The 18,231-nt window shown below is 38.0% G+C and overlaps 1 protein-coding gene across 4 annotated transcripts in view; it reads left to right on the top strand.

The window, feature by feature from the left end:
• The window catches only part of LRRC4C (leucine rich repeat containing 4C), a 1,216,509-nt gene that overhangs the window by 667,245 nt on the left and 531,033 nt on the right, over window positions 1-18,231 (top strand). For all 4 annotated transcript variants that reach the window (XM_072618911.1, XM_072618912.1, XM_072618914.1 and 1 more), the window contains one exon: window positions 5,969-6,104. The gene's annotated coding sequence lies outside the window, so the exon portion shown is untranslated. The remainder of the gene's footprint in view (window positions 1-5,968; window positions 6,105-18,231) is intronic.

An 18,231-nucleotide genomic window follows, 5' to 3' on the forward strand; every position in this document is an offset into this window, starting at 1 on the left:
AGAATGCATTAAGCGATTTCCATGTGTTAGGTACTATGCCAATTAGTTCATAAGGAATCACTAGCTAAGAATAAAATGTTAAAGTGGGAATCAAAGAAGGCTTTATTTCAAGGCATAAGGTACTCAAGAAGATACACCAAAAACAAAGCCGAAAGCATTTGTCTAGAGCTGGTATTTGCCCCTGGGCTAGGTGTCTTTGGGATGTTTCAGCCTGGCCTAGGAGCAGTGTTCTTATTTGCAGGGGTTAGCTTGGGTTGTAGTTACATGTACAGAAGATGTCACAGAATGTCACTATTTTGTGCATCTGTAGAAAAGCTTAAGATGATGACATATAACATCTGATCCCATTAATGTCAGTCATTGATGTGTATCGCAGCATCACTCAAGTTTGTGTAGCACTGTACGTTTTAGTGTACATTTCTACAAATCCACTGAGAATCTTCGTTGTTTGTTCACCACCCTACCCTGCTACCTTGTACTTTGCAACATGGTGCCTCTTTGCTATTCCTCCCATAGGACATGTTTCTCCAAGCTCCTTTCCTTTCCCCTGTCTGTGCCACATCTCTGAATGTCTGTCCCTCCTCATCACTATCTACTGGCTTCCCTGTATCTGTTCTGGTTCCAGCTAAAATCCCAAATCTGTAAGAAGCTTTTCCAGATCTGTTCATTTCTTCTGTCTGTTCATTATCTCTGCTTTGTCTCACATGTATCTTGTTCATACGTAGTTGCTTGCATGTGTCTTCTCAAGTCAATTGTGAGCTGTTGGAGAGCAGAAGCAGGTCTTGGGTTACCTTCCTCTGTATCCCCAGGGAGCAGCAGAGGGACTGGCACGTGATAAATGCTTATTGATGATGATGGTGATGACAGCTGCCATCAATATCTAACCTCTCAGTCCCCCAGGCAGCTCTCTAAAACAGAATGAGCATAGATCTGCATTGGCAGGTGGAGTTCTGATACCAGCGATACAATTTATATCATTTAAAATAATCACTTTGGAAAATCTGTTGTAGCCATATATGCTCATATATAAAGTAGTATAATTACTTTGGAGCTTACTGGCTAGATTTCTCCTTCCCTTCCCTTCCCTTCCCTTCCCTTCCCTTCCCTTCCCTTCCCTTCCCTTCCCTTCCCTTCCCTTCCCTTCCCCTCCCTTCCCCTCCCTTCCCTTTTAAGCCTACTGCACTCTGAAGCCCAGACATTGTACAACAGTGGGCCTCTGATGAAGCTCCACACAAGGGCTGTTTTCTGGACCCTCCTGCCTTAAGCGTGATCATCAATAGTAACTGTTGTTATTTCCTTCCAAGCTTGGTTTAGTTACTTTTCTTTGCTTCATTAAAGAGGCCATCCCTTGACTACTTCTTAAACAGACCTACTCACTGAATGGTTATTACCTCACCCTAAAGGATTGCCTCAATAGGTCTTGGACTAAAGGGGCCAAAGTCTCCCATCACATCCTGGGTCATCTCCAGTCATTCTGATGAATATCTGGTCACTGGATCCAGATGGCTCTGGAGGAGAAGTGAGGCTGGTGACCTGCACAGCCTCCCTCACTCAAAACAAAGTCCAGTGCAAGTCATGTCTTCATTTCTCTGATGGCACGGTCTTCTTCAGCAGCAAAGGATGAACATAACAATAAAGTAATTACTGTTCTGCCCCTTAACACCCCCCCCCCCCAAATTGCATTTACTTAGATTGGGACTTAGTAATCTTTATTTGAAGCCAGATTGCAACATAGACTTACTGCTATCCTGGGCATTTCACCTTCCAAATGGAAGTGAATAACACCTTCATTAACTTAGAGGCCTGTGCTAAAGTATGTTCTTTGTAAACCTCAAAGAATAATAAAAACGTGAGTTATGGATGTTTTTTCATCATGACTCTCTCTCTGTGTAAGTGTGAATTCACATGTTAAAGTGCACATATATACTTATAATAACGAGACTGAACATAGCCATCCACCTAAAAAGTATGAGAAAAAAACATGATTAATTAAAGTGATCATTCTTTTGGAGTGTGTTGTAATCACAGTGATTTTAAATATCCCCTGCAATCATCCTCTCTTGGCTCAACACCTTCTCTCTGGGAATATTTTTACCCCCCTTGGCAGAAGGGTGACAGATTGTGTGGCCTTGTTATCTATGGATTATTGTCTAAACAAAGGGATCAACCAACATCTCATCCAAGTACTTTCTTCTCTAGAGGAAAATAACACTTTAAGGTAGAAACCTGTTGTGTATAGTGGACATCTGCATAATGACCAAAATGAGCATAGCTTTACTTAAAGCACAGCTCTGATGGAATGTTGATGCCATAGAAAGGAGCAGAAGGTTGTAAATTACTGAGGTGGAGATGAGGAGGGAGTCTCAAGGGGGAAAGAAATCCTAGGACAACATCAACCCAATGTCAGTAGCCATTTGGAAAGGGGAAAAGGGAGCTGACTTCAGCCATGATTACCCAATCTTTGCTAATACCATGTCACAGAGTAACTGTGCTTTGAAATCTTTTTTTTTGTTGTTCTGGGATCTAGGAATTAAAATAAATTAAGGAGAGCTAATGACAAAGAAGAATGGTCGTATTCATTTCTGTGATGCCTGCTAATCAAATGGGGCAAATGTTTATTATTATCATGTTCTCTTTTACTTTTTTTAACTATATAATAAACTTTTTTGATCTGAAAGAGAGAAAATGAAAGTTTGTGCTTGGGTTTGGAAAGGATGTGAGTAGTAGTTCCCTTGTGGTGAATAAACCACACTGGTTGGGACCAAAACAACATCTAGAAAGTGAGAAGCAAAGAGACAATATTTAGGGGAGTCTTTCTCATGTATGTAGCTTATTTTGTACCTCCTTGTAATTGTATTTTGACTTTACTCTTCGCAAGAGCATCTACATGCCTTGCAGGTCCAGTGTTCAACTAGAAACAGTAGGAATCCACTGCTGAAAGAGGCACTAGGTAGCTGATTGGACTGGCCAGTCCAGGCAGGCCCTGGAGACCTAAGAGCTGCCTCCAGCGGACCATTGATGTCACCTAAGTACAATACTATAAGTTAAGGTGAATTGGTTCTATGAACATTATATTTTCAAGGCATCTTTCAGTCTGAGTGGTGTTTTTACACCCATTATCCTTGTTTGGTCCTTGCTAGGGGACTGATAGATAGGGAGGTCAGGTGTTACTAACCTCATGTTTAAAGATAAGAAAATGGAGTTTCAGTGACTTACACACGCTTGTACATTTTAGCAGACAGAAAAAAATGGGAGATACATAGAAGAGCATGGTGGGTAAAACTCTGTATTGTATTCTAACTTCAGCTCTATGAAGACCTGCTGTTTGACCTTGGGCAAGTTACTTATATATCCTGGCCAATCTATGACTTGTAATAGAAAGATTAGATAGATGGATTTCTTAGTAATATAAATATAAAAATTAGAAAGAGAGAGAGAATTTACACTGAAACTTAGATTTTATTGATTTAGTAATCTCACCCAACTAATGCAGAAAAGCATCTGTTCTTTTTTCCCCCCACTTAATAGTATTTTTCCCAATCAAACATAATGATTTCAACATTCACTTTTATGAGATTTTGAGTTCTAAATTTTTTCTTCCTCTCCTTCCCTTTCCCAAGACAGTAAGCAATCTGATATAGGCTATATGTGTGCAATCATTTTAAACATATTTCCACATTAGTCATGTTATAAAAGAAGAATCAGAATAAAAGCCCAAGAAATCAAGAAAGAAAAAAGCAACTAAAAAAGGGAATATATTGTGTTTCTCTATTCTTCCTCTGTATTCCCCAATTGATAAATGATCAAAGGATATGAACAAGCAGTTTTCAGATGAAAAAAAATTAAACCTATATATATATACATATATATAGTCATATAACAATGCTCTACATCACTGTTGATTAGAGAGATGCATCTCACACCTATCAGATTGTCTAATATGACAAAAAAGGAAAATGATAAATGGTCGAGAAAATGTGTGAAGTTTGGTACACTAATGCATTGTTGGTGGAATTGTGAACTGATTTAACTATTTTAAGGAGCATCTGTTCATTTATAATTTTAGAGAGTTATCTGGGATACAAGAGGTTAAATAAAAATAGCTTTACACATGTGTATGATTGGATACTCACAGCAGCCTTATGAGGTAGATGTTATTACTTTTCTATTTTTCCTATTTTATGCGATGAAACTGACCAATCAAATGACTTCTAAGTTTGCAGAGCTTGTCAGTGTCTGATGGAGGATGTGACCTCAGGTTTTCCTAACTACAATCGTAGTGTGCTACGAACCGTGTCACTTACTTGTCCAGGGAGTCTGAACCAATATATGTGTGATTCAGAACATGAACCCAGGTCTCCCTGATGCGCAGGTCTGCTATCTTTCATACTTTGCATTGCATTTTATTGGAATAATACTATTTTATCAAATTAATGAAACTGGAATGAAAACTAAATGGACAATAAGGAAAACCTTGAAATATTAAAAAATGCCATATAAAATTAAGATAGTATTATACTAATTTGATTTTAAATTAAATTGCTTATTCTCCCCTACATGATATCATGTATTTTTCAAATGTGTAGATGCTCTCCTGTTGAGGATGAGTACATGCCTGACTGATTATGGGGTAGAGTGAGGGCTAGAAAATAATAACAAGGGCCCAGTGTTACTGGTGAAAACTGCTCAAGTAGAAGTACAGCCAATGGCTGTTCATCCTTCATTCTTGAAGAGGACTATGATGTCAGAGAGATGATGTCATGACTTAAAAATGAATTAGATTTAAGTGAGGCAGGGCTGTGAAAAGTCACCAGCCTCACTCTTTCCTCTAGAGTCATTTGAATCCATTGGCAAGATATAGATCAGGACAGCTGGAGATGGCACTAGATGCAGTAGAAGACCGTGGTCTTTTAAAGCTAAGGTCTTTCCCAGATCTCAGTTTATCTGTGGTATGCCCATTCAGTGATTAAGGCTAGGTAAGAAATGGGGCAAAGAAGGACTAAAGGCTAGTTATTTACTAGACATGACTTCACTTTTTAATCTAATAATTGTTAATCTTTGTTTCTTTCCCATGTGTTTTGGAGTCTTGGCAATATGGCAAAGCCTATGGATGCCTTATCATTGTTTTGTTGCTACATTTTGAGGTCCAAGTTGTCTCCCTCCCTCCTAAAACCACATTAGAAAAGACCAACATTGATATCTACCTCTATATATGTAGAAATAAAGATATAGATATAGCAACAGAGAGATAGATTTAAAACCATGCAATAAGTACTTCCACATATCAGTTCTTTTTTCTAGAGGTGTATAGCATTTTCCTTTAAAAGTCCTTGTAGTTGATTTGAATGAGCATATTACTCAGAATAGCTTAGTCATTTGCAGCAACTCTATGAATAATATTCTTACTACTGTAAACAACATTCTCTTGTTTCTTCTCATTTTAGTCTGGATTATTTCATGCAGATATTTCCCTGTTTTCTCAAAACCACCCTGCCTGTCATTTCTTACAGCAGAGTAGTATTCTATCACAATCGTTTACCATGACTTTTTCAGCCATTCCCCAATTGGTGGACATCCCCTAATTTTCCAGTTGTTTTCCACCACAAAGAAAGGTGCTGTATACATTTCCCCACTTCCCTACAAGATTTGTAATTTTCCTCCTCTATCATTCTCCCCATTGTGATAGGTGTGAGATCATACCTGAAAGTTACTTAAGTTTGTGCTTCTCTAATCAGTAATGATGTAGAGCATTTTTATATGACTGTGTATCACTTTCTCCCAAAAGTAGCCTGTTCATATCCTTTGACCACTTAGTCATTAGATGTTTAATACATACAATAAAATATATAGGACTACACAGTCAACCAATTTTAATGAGATACTGTAATCAAAAAACATTTTATTTTGAAGTTTACAAACTTCAGGTCAAGTACCTTTACTAAGTCTGACTTGAAACTTTCCTTTGCAGGATTTTCTGGCAGAGCACGGATACTCTATGGGATTTACTATTATGGAAACGTCCTGAACCTACAGGAGACACACATGAAAATAGCTGGGTACTGCTTCTGTGAACAGAACACCTCTCTATGGATGATCTACTCCAGGTAAGGGAGAAGCGTCATTTACTTGCAAACATTTGAAGATGTGGTGATGACTACATGCTTAATTAGATCTCTGTTAATTATGAGGTTCATCCTTCAACACTGACAGTTCCTCCTTCCTGTCTCTTGATTGCACACAAGTGCAGTTAGCTTATGACTTAATGTTGAACCTTCTCACTCCTATTATGGCTTCAATCCCTTACAGAGGAAGAGGTTGGGGAAAGAGAGAAAATTCTGATCTCATAAAATTTTTAACAGATGTGATTTATGAAGAAGGGGGTGGGAGTCAAACTGTTCATTTAGCATATGTTTGCGTGTGGTGGCCCAGGAGTTGAAAGAGTGGCAGATTGGACTACCCAGGATTTCTTAGCATGAAACGGATGCATGGAATTATCTCCCCATCTTCTGAAACCAAAGTGCCAGTTGGGTTATTAATATAGAACAAAGTATTTCAGAAAGGTAGCTGACTCCCTCTCCCCGTTCACTTTTGAAAATCTGACATTGCTGGGCTGCTGAAGGTGGTGACAAGAGAAAGATGTGTCCTGTTGAACTTCCAGAGGACCTGTGCTATTCTCAAAGACTTAGCAGGAGAGAAATGGAATTCTAGTGAAGCCACAGAGGCAGTTTAGGAGTCTGGGACCCTGACTGTTCTCCACTCTCTGTCATATATACTGTACCACCAAAGTCTAAGGCAAGTGGCCTTTCTTTCCCTAGGACATACTCAGATCTTTGAAATGGAAGTGATTAGTTCTATTTCATTGAGTTGGTTGGTTTTTGTCTTTAAAATGACCAGAATACTATTGTCAATAACATCTTTCAGTTCTTATTTTTAAGTTTCGTCAGTGTTCTCTCTTTCTTATACCTATTTCCTAGAATACACCTTTCTTTAGACTTCTTATAACAAAGAAAGTGACTATGCAAAACTGACCAACAAGACTACGATGTCGGATAATGCACTTTGTATTTCCTACACATGATCCCCAGCTCTCGCTTGGGAGAATGGAATTCTACTTAATTACTTTTTTTAGAACCAAGATTATTTCTTCTAGTTAACTCAAACTTGAGCACCTCATATTACTATTCTGTTTTTCTGATGATGTTTTCTGAGGTCCTTTAAAACAGTCTGGAAGACCACTTTTTGGGGATGTTATATTGGGAAATACCCTTTGATATATGAGTTAGAATATCTTGTATATGCTTATATGGACATAGATATGTCTGTACATCTATATCTTGATATAGTTATATGTAATTTCAATTAATTTAATTTAAGTTTCTAAAGGTTAGGGATTACTTCTTTCTCTGCCTTTGGTTTCTTAGTGTCTAACACAAAACTTGACAAACAGTAGGTGCTTAATAAATGTGTATTGATTTTTATTATTAGAATAAAAAGAACAATGGATTTGGAGTCCAAGGACCAAGGATCAGGGGTGGGAAACCTACAATTTCCAGGCCACATGTGGCTCTCTAGGTCCTCAAATGTGACCCTTTGACCGAATGTTCTGTGAAGTTTGGATTGAGTCAAAGGGCTGAGGACCTAGAGGGTCACTTGCGGCATCGCAGCCACAGGTTCTCCACCCTTGACTAGCTTCTTATCCCAAATATGACAATATTTATATTGTAGTGGTGACTTTTGAATAAGTCACTTCTTTCTGTGCTTCAGCTCTCTTGAATATAAAACAAGGGAATGCTGGAGGAGGTGACCAGATTGCTTTCCTAACATATACAGCCATAAGGACATGAACCTTGGAGCCCAAAGCCTGTGTTTCTAACTCTGCCAACCTTTCATCAGCTTTGTGATCTTGAACAAATCACTTCTCTTTTGAAATCAGTTTCTTCATCTGTAAAATGAGATTTCATTCCTCCTAGTAATAAAATTCTAAGAATATTTGTGAATTAGAAATTTAAAATATGCTATATGGAACCACTTTTACTCTAAAAGAAAAAAAATAATGATGTCAAATTGAGGTACCATCTTGTACTTTACAAAGCCCTTAAATCTCAGTGACTCTAAGTGTATTGTCCTTGTTTTGTAGATGAGGAAACTGAGGTTTAGATGCTTGTCCATGGCCACATTGCTCATTACGTCTCAAGGGTAGAACCTGAAGCCAGACCATCTCATTACAAGGGCATGTCTTTTCACTTTATACTATGAAGTACTTCTACCCCATTTCCTGGATCTTAATGCTCATTTGGGCTAATAAGGTGACTCTGAAATCAAATGAAATTCTGCATACTCAGAGCACAGGGCTTCCTATCCTCCTCCATCCAAAGTCAGCCCTCATTTATCCATGAATGAATGAGAACTTGGCAAAGAAGAGAACCTCACAGCCTTTGACTTCCAGAGCACTTCAGTCTTGAACTAAGGGATGCCAGAGGCTTATGGAAATAAGCAAGGAGATAGGGGCCCAATGGAGCAGAAATGAACAGTGTTTAATGCCAGAGGAGAAGCCTGCTGAAGCACTGAAAGGAGCCCTGTTTATCAGAGTCAGATCAAAGGAGAGATCCCCCTGACTTATCAGCTCGTGGGGGGCACCAACTTTGGATTTCTGCATTTGATAAGATATTGGCCCAAGCAGGAGGCTCCATGAATAATATGTAAAATAGCAAGAAAGTGAACTATCGCTAATATTTCCTGAGGTTTCCCCAAAGCTTGGCTAGCCTCAGAAATATCACCCAGGAATGCTTAGCTCTTAAAATAAGCAGAAACTAGAGAAATTGGAGTGTGGGGGATTTTGTTGTTCTAGTAGAAACAGGAGATTGTATTTACAAAAAAAAATTATACTAATGTGGGGTAATAAAGATAGAAAAAAGAGATGGAGTTGAATACTCTGGCCCACCAGTTTTCCTAAGTGAGCATAGATCTGCATAACAGAAGATGGAGATAAGTGTGATTCATAGCATGATAGAATATCAGAGCTCCAAGGAATTATCATATCATAGATGGAGAGATGGAAGACATCGCAAAGGACATTTTCAAGTCCTAAATGTCACAAGTGATAAAACCCCACAGATGTTAAATGACTTGGTCATTGTTACAGAATCAGAAAGCAGAAGATCATCTTTCGATCCAAGTTTTATGCTCAAAATTGTTAAATCGCATATTCCAAATTTACATGGGAATTTCATGCTATCTTCCTACCTGCATCATTTTACCTTTATAATTTCAATTATCTGAAGGACCTTAGTCTGTGATGAATTTTTTTATTGTAATCTATGTGTGTGTTTTTTAATTCCAGCTCTCTGAGGTCAATGTTTTTGTTTTTTTTAATCACATCTTTAAAAATTTCCAAGATAAGACTAGAAAATTTTGTTGTTGTTCCAAGAAAACATTTATTAAAATATGTGAATATTAGGAGAGACAATTTTGAGGGTGTGGGAGTTATATTTGTATCCTTTGAACTCGGTACAGTACTTCACGCATACTAAATATTTAAATTTTAAAAATAATTAATTCATTTGTCTTTTCTTCCTAGAGCTTAGCTTTAACAAAAAATAGAAATTGAACATGGCTTGTCAAATGCCATGAGATCCACATCATTTGCCACAAACTCTCAAACTCCTTGAGGGCAGGAGCTGCCTCATTTTTGTCTTTGAAGCCACAGAAATAATCCCAGTGCTCTGGCTACAGTAGATATTTAAAAAGTCATCGTTGACTAAAATTGAATTGTATGTCCACCAGAGCTGAGCTGTATTTGATTTGTTTTTTAACCGATGTAGTCACGCTAATATTCATTGATTTTAATGTCTTAGGAACAACTCCAACAGCAACATCAGAAACAAAACAAAACTCCCAACTCTCTTCTGGAAATTGTTTATGAAATATCATAGGTCTCAACAATAAGGAGAGGAAGTTTGAGAGCTATTATTGTTCTTGATGGGGGGAAAGAATACATCAATTCTATATACTGTGTCTTGAAATAGTTTAACCTATTCCATGCTCAGTCTTCCACATGGCATATCCATTGTCCGCCAGAAGACTGGCAAGCAGCAACATGGAGAAAACTCAGTCAAAGCACTGAAATCACATCTTTCTACTTTGTTCCAGTCTAGAGGCAATCATTTTAAAAGATACAATATAAATTTGAGACCCCTTAAGAAAATCAATCTATATCTTTGAATGAGACCTGGGAATTTCTTTTATGAATTCATTCTTTTCTGGTATAGCCTACCCCTCTAAGAAAAGCTATAGAATGGTAGTGCTTTCATTGTGTGGTACCTAATAGGGCATGGCTATTTCAATGGAGGTTCACAATCATAGAGGCTTTTAAAACAGGCCTTTCAAGAGAAAGAGATAAAAGCTTGAGATGGCAACATGCCTAAAATCATAGAACTTCTTTGCTTGATTTTCCCCTGAATTTCTAAAAATTGAAAAAAATCATAAACATATTTGTCTTGCAAATGTAGTTAAATGACAGTTTTCCAAGGTACTGATGCATTTGGGAGCATGTACTCTTTCTGAATGGGTGGCATTTTGGAGAGGCAACATAGGACAAGATAGTGGAGTGGGATTTAAGAAGAACTGGGTCTAAATCCAGCCTCAGGTTGCTTGACCATTGGCAGGTCATTTAACTCTTCTGAGCCTCAGTTTCCTTATTTGTAAAATGAAGAGGTTTGAATCAATTACCCCTAAAGGCTCTTCGATTTGTAATTCTATGATCCCATGAGACAATGAGGTGGCACAGTGAATAGAATGATGGGTCTAGAGAATCCATCTTTAGATCCTTGTCCGTTGTGTAACCCTAGGCAAGTCACTTAACCTCTCTGCCCCAATTCACTCAGTTGTAAAATAGGGATAATAACACCGACCTCCTAGAGTTGTAAGAATCAAATAAGACAATATTTATAAATTGCTTAGCACAGTGTTTTCATCTTCATAAGAGGCAATTAGAAGATCTGCGTTCAAAACTACTTCTTTGCATGTGAGCTGAAATCAAGTCACTTAAGCTTTCTCTGGTCCTTAGGGATGTCTACTCATCTGCAAAATGAAGTGGTTGAATTAGTGACTTTTAAATTCTAAATCCTAGGGAGCACACCTAGAAATCTCTGCTCACACCTCTCCCAAGAGTCCTTTAACCAATGTGAGTCTCAATATCTTCATCAGGAAAGTGGGATCATATTTATGTTATCCCCTTCATAGGTTTGTTAGGTGAAAGATGCTTTACAAACCTCACGTTACTTTATAAGCATGATCCATTATTATTACATGTTTGGTTCTGAGTTCTGCATATCCTTTGAATCACTAGAATCTATAGAACACATTAATGTTTTCAAAGAATGTTTTTATGCGTTATTTCATTTAGGTGTCATAACAACTCAAGAAGGGGAGGTATTCAAATGGCTCAGGGAGATAGATCATCAATGTGCATCCAGTGATGGAGAGCACAGCCCATTCATGTAGGCACATTAATATCTGCTTATCTTGTAGGACTCTTATCCATATCTCAACATAAATTCACTAAAGTAATTTTACCCAACATTGATAGCCTTCTTTAATTTCTCTTAACATCACAGGGATACCCAGTAGAATAGATGCTATCAATTGCCCTTTTCTCCTGCATCATGACTTTGTCTACTTTTCTGACCATGCATTTCTTTGATGATGTATTTTGCTTATGTTCTTCATCCCTCCATGTTTGTAATGTATTACAGATAGTTCACACTTAGAATTTCCTTCTCTTCTCCAGTGACCTCCATGCACTCTTTCTAAACATAAGAAGTAAGTTGGTGGTTTCTGTTCAGTCACTTCATTGGTGTCTGATTCTGTGACCCCATTTGGGCTTTTCTTGGCAAAGATACTGGAGTTGGTTGTCATTTCCTTCTTCAACTCATTTTATACTTGAGAAAATTGAGGCAGACAAGGTTAAGCAATTTGCCCAGGGCCATACAGCTAGTTAAGTGTTGGAGGCTGGATTTGAACTCAGGTCTTCCGAACTCCAGGTCCTGCACTCTATTCACTACAGTGCCCCCTAGCTGCCAAAGAATTAATTAAAATAAGTATTTAGGGTTAGGGTTAAGGAAGAAACTGAGATACATAGAGGTTAAATGGCCTACTGAGTGCAGGTCATTGAGTTATTCTCAAGGGGAACTTGAACTCATGTCTTCATGGTAACAAGTCAAACATGTCATCAGTTATATTATATGCCTTCTTAAGTACAGGTGCTCAAAAAAATGTGTTGGCTTAATATAGGATTTGATATCATGAAAGATCCATTCCAAGGATATCTAAGGAAAGTAAAAACAAGTTTTACCACAAACATGAACCAAGCGTGACATCTATCCTCTTCTATTGAGTAGTCAGTATTAGAATCCAAAGGACTTTTTGTCTAAGCTTACTCCTCACCCCACCCAATATCTACCCCCTTGAGATACTAAAGAAAGTTGTCTTCTTCAGTCTGGGTCCCTGCAGGAAGAAAACTTAGGGCATTATAACCTTAGGGGTTTCCATGCCCTCAAACTCAAATAAAACTAAGTTCATCCTTGAGATTTTCTTTTCTGAAGGAATAAAGGCAATCTCCTTACCAAGGACCCCCTGCTTGATGGCCAATGGCATTTTTCTTCTGTTTTTAAGTACACCTAAGCATGTCCAGAAGAGTTCTACTTCGTAGCTGTTGGAAATGCAGAAGTTGAATATGAGACTTTTGGGCACGTTATTGCTTAGCAAGAGAGAGTATTAAGATTAAGAATCTATAACAATCATTCCTATCCCTTCAACGTGTTTCAATATTGTTTTTTTCTCTTTTTTGTTGTTTTGTTTGTTTGTTTTTTTGGTTTTCTCCAGGCCAGAAAAACTGGTCATAGTGAAGCAAGATTTAGGCACCCTTGAGTGTGATAGAACCAATTGTGGTTCTTCCTCAGACTGGTGAGGAGGGGTCAGAGTAGCAAGGGGAAATGTAACTGGTAGCTGATATAGTAAAGGTTAATTGTTGTGTAAATAATCATCATTAATGAAGTAAGTCACAAAGTTTAGTTCACAGACAGTCTAGATTTAGAAAGACCTAGGTTAAGACTTGCCTCTGACATGTCTATGGAACACTCACAAGTCACTTAAACTCGGTGTCCTGGGCAGCTCTCTAAGACTGTAAACTGCTGGATAGCTGCTTGGACATTAGCTGACCTTCACTGTAAAGGAAGCTCCATCAGTTGGACTTTGCTATACTGATGAAACCCTGAGTCTGGACAGATGCTAACAAAGACATGCACAGCACCGCAAGGATTACAGAGTCTATTACATAAATTATAACAACCTATGAGATAAGTGATGCAAGTGTTTTGGGACCGGTGATTTCATTGAGGTAGAGATGGTCTGACAAAGAAAACCTCTTTCTATAAAGACCAACATGTGCTCTGAAATTTAGTCTTGGCTGTTGGAGTCTCAGTGTGTTAAGTGACATGACACAAGTTCAAATCTGGACTAAGATCCTCATTATCCTTGTGACTCTGGACAAGTTACTTAATTTCTTTAAGAATAATAATAGCACCTACTTCACCAGTTGTTATTAGAATCAAGTGAGATGATATTTGTAAAGTGTTTAGCTCAGTGCAAGTACTTTATAAAGAAATGCTCATTCCTCTCTCTCACCGTTCCCCAGGAAGCCACAGTGAGTATATGCCAGAGGCAATAAAGCCCAAGAACTTTTTATTCCAAACTTGTTTTCTGTCCACTATGCCTTGGGATTCATGTATTTCTATTCTCTTTTCATAATGGAGGAAACTGAATCCAAGAGAGGCTAAGCATAGACAGCGTTCGTCGTCACAGCATCTGGAATGGGCGCAAACCCAGATCTTCCTGCCCTTTAGCTCAGAGCTCTGTTCACTATACCGTCATCCTCTCAAATGGCCCATGTGATAGTGGTGGTACTTATCCAACAAAAGAAATTGTAAGGGAATAGAAAATGATATAGAAATAAGTAAATGTAATAGAAAATGAAAATCATGTGTGGGAACAATGAGGGTACTTATTTCTTTTGAATGCACCTTGAAACTGAACTGGACTATGTATCAATGAAGAATAATTAAAATTGAATCACTAAAACAATAGATTGTCCATACAAAAAGTTGGAGATGAAGTTCAATAAAGGGTTCCCCTGTTTATAGAGTATTTCCTGGTAAATGGTATCATGCTTTCAATGATTTCACCCAGTCATCAGATACAGTAAGTAGGCTATGCAAAGGGGAGGGGAAAGCAAAAAAAAAAAAAAAAAAAAAAAAAAAGGCTAACAGTAACAAGGAACTGTGAGATCATTATTCTGTGCTGAGTTGTTCAGGGGATCCAGAGGACCATGAGTTGGTTTTCCTTGAGCCATAAGTATGTTTCATTCAATAGTCTCAGTGCATGTGGGCAAGGTTCATTACAGAGCAAATGTCTGTAAAGCAAATCCAATTGTCCATTAGTTCCCACTGTAAAGTTGAAGACAGGTTTCCACAGCAGCAAATTGTTCAATAGACGGTAGGCTGGTGTTTGAGTAAAATGAGATCGTTAAGATGAGGACTATAAGGATAAAAGGGGCATTATGACAGCTGCAAGGTAATTATTTCTCTGTTAGAATTTTGAAAAATATTTGGAATGGTTTTCTTTCCCTCTTTTCATCATTGCTGTTCTCATGTTTTCCCATTTGTTGTTCGGTTGTGTCTGACACTTTGTGACCCCATTTAGAATTTTCTTGGTAAAGGTACTGAAATGTTTTGCCATTTCCTTCTCCTGCTCGTTTTACAGAAGAGAAAACTGAGACAAAACATCAGGTTATAACTGCTTGCCCAAGTTCACACAGCTGATAAGTATCTGAGGCTGGATTTGAACTCTGGTCTTCTTGACTCCAAACCTGGTACTCTAACCACTCCGCCATCTAATTAAGCCCAAATGAAGCATTAGCATTTTTCACAAACCATTGGTTAACATATTATTAACAAAACCCAGCAGGAAGAGGTAGAAAGAGAAATTCCACTTAAAATAACTTAAGACAGTATATTATACTTGGGAATCTACCTGCCAAAACAAACACAGGAATAATATATTCACAGCTACAAAATGTTCTTGACACAAATAAAGACAGACATGAATAGTTGGAGAAATATTAATTGCTTATGGGTAGGCCAAGCCAATATGAGAAAAATGACAATCTACCTAAACTAATTTACTTATTTGGTGCCATACCAACCAGACTAATAACACTCATAATTGCTTTATAGATTTAGAAAAAATATAACAAATATGGTAATCTTCTATGAACAGTCTCATTTGCTGATCACACGGAGAAAACTACTGTATAGTGTTGTGGGTTTGCTTTTGTCATTGTTAGGATACTTTAAAAGGAAATTTGTCTTATCATGTAGGTTGCATGAAAGTATTCCATTGATATTGAGGATTGTGATTATATAACTATCTGCATATATATATGTATATATATTTAGTTTAGTGCATGATTATGTATGAGAAGTGGCAAGTGGCAAGGTTCTGATCACTTTATCCAAAATGGTGGCTGTATTTGTTACTTTTTTTTTGTCTGCCAATTTAAAATTTAGGGTCTAGAACAGGAAGTGAGCCTTGAAGGAACCTGGTGCATCCCCTTGACACTACAGATAAAGAAACTGAGGTTCAGAGGGATCAAAGCATCCCAGCATAGGTCAAACAGGTAGCAAGAAACAGAGGTAGGATTTCCATTCTACTTCTCTGACTCCAGATCCAAGGCTCTGTCCACCATACAAGTTCATCATCTTCAGGTGATCCATTTTTGCTTTGTGCTTCATTAATGTTAAAGCTCATCTCCCACACTGATCCACTTAGAATGTTCCTCTGTGAACAGCAACCACATTTCATCTCTCCAGAGTCTTTGAATCTATAGGGCAACCTATGGGGAAAATGAGTGCAGACCTACTCCTGTAAAGCCTCAAAGGAATTAGGGAAGGTTTAAGAGAAATCCAACTGCCAAGAATGAGTTTTAATTAAAATCAAGGATTCAGTTCATAGCATTAACAGAGAATCCTTCAGGCAACTGAAGATGGCAATGAACTTCATCTCTGCTGTGACATTGGCATGAGAAAGAAGTGTTAGGAATAATTTTGCAGAATTTTTTTTAAGTTATTACAAACCACTTCTTTTTAAATTTTCATTTAAAATTTTTTGAGGTCTCTGTAACTTTGCCTTAGGCTATGAGAAGATGGCTGAAAGCCAAGGAACAAATCTGTCATTTTGTGACTTTCTGATTCAGTGCTTTGTAGGTAGCCATAGTCCTTATTTCACTATGGTGACAGTAAAGTGGATATCAAACAGAGAATCCAAGGTGCTGCTAATGCTTGGCCCTTAAAATGTCTCAGCTGTGCCTTCAAGTGTAATACTGCTTTTCAAGAGTAGACTGTGGCTAAGTGTTGGAGAAATGAATTTATTTTCAAAGTATGTCATAAGATTACATAAAAACTCACTTCTATGTCATTTGCCGTTTGGATCTACCTGTTTGCTCTCATGGGCCACTGGGCAAAGAGATAACTCATTCATCAAGATCTTTGAAGGTTTCAGTGTATCCATTGCAGAGTCAGAAGACCTAAGTTCAAATTCTAGCTCTGCCACTTATTCTATGTGTGACTCGAGACAAATCATGAAACTCAAACTTTCTCTGAGTGTGTGTGAGTATGTTTGTCCATCTATGTTTGATGGACCCCTTCCAAAATCTTGTGAAGCCTATAGATTTCTTTGTTTTTAAAAATCATCATAAAATGAAATGCTAAATTTCAGTTATATGTTAGTAAAGATAAATATTATTTTTATTTCTACCCAAGTTCATAGATACACTGTAATCTCTCCTTAGGAAGTGGTAGACCTGGAGGTTAACAAACTGCCTTCTCTGGGCATCTTTGGAATGGAGACATGGACAGATATAACGATGTATGTGGAAAAGCAGGGATTTTTCTGCTTCTCAGCCAATAATTCAACAAGCATTTAGTAAACATCTACTATATCGCATTGACTGCTGGGTGCTGGGGATACCAATTAAACGTTCAAAACAATCCTTTTTCTCAAAAAGCTTATGTTCTATTGGGGAAACAACAAATTCACATTCAAGTGTATAAAGAACAAATGCAGAATAAATTTCAAATGAACTCAAGGTAATTAAGTACAAAATATTTAGGAAGAAATAGTGCATGTAGACCATCAGTAATGGTTTCATGCTTCATGAAAAGAGTAATTTGCTAGGTGATAACGCATGAGTGACAGACACTTCAAAGGCATAGGGATGGAAGATTCTGCTAAGGACTGAGAGTGGTCTTGGTTGGTTGTTGTCCTTCATTCTCGAAGAGGAACAAAATGACATCACCGCGATAAAATAAAGTTTCAGTGTGTCTGACTGTGGACAATCAGATCAGTATGAACTCAGAATGTCCTACTATAGATTGGGCAGAGATAGTCCATGTGAATATTCAAGGTAGATATTCCAAATTTACTCATCCTGTTTCCTTTGTACTATCCCAATTCTGCTTTGTTCATAGAGCACAGCACCCTTTCCGATGTGGGCATGCCTTGATGAGTGGTCCTGTGGCAGTGTCTCCCATGTCGCACAATCAAATCCAAAGTTCTTGAGAGAGATCTTGAGAGTGCCCTTGTATTACTTCTTCTGACCACCATGTAATTGCCTGTCCCATGTGAGTTCTCCATAAAATAGTATTTTTGGCAAGCATACATTTTGCATTCACACAATGTGGCCAGCCCATCAGAGCTGCACTCTCTGAAGCATAGTTTGAATGCTTGGTAGTTCAGCTCGAGCAAGGACTTCAGTGTCTGGTACCTTATCCAGTACTTTACCCTGCCAGGTGATTCTCAGAATCTTCTTAAGACAGTTCAAATGGAAGTGATTCAGTTTCCTGACATGGCGCTGGTAGAATGTCCAAGTTTCACAAGCATAAAACAATGAGCTCAGTGCAACGGCTCTATAGACCTTCAATTTGGTAGTCAGTCTAATACCTATTCTCTCCTGAACTTTTCTTCCGAGCCTCCCAGACATTGAACTGGCTCTGGCAATGTGTGCATCACTCTCATTGTCAATGTGTACATCCCTGGAAAGTACACTACCAAGATGAGTGAACTTATCCACAGCATTCAAAACTTCTCAATTTGTTGCAACTGATAGTTCCATGTATG

The sequence above is a fragment of the Notamacropus eugenii genome, chromosome 6 (assembly GCF_028372415.1).
Source record: "Notamacropus eugenii isolate mMacEug1 chromosome 6, mMacEug1.pri_v2, whole genome shotgun sequence".
NCBI lineage: Eukaryota > Metazoa > Chordata > Mammalia > Diprotodontia > Macropodidae > Notamacropus > Notamacropus eugenii.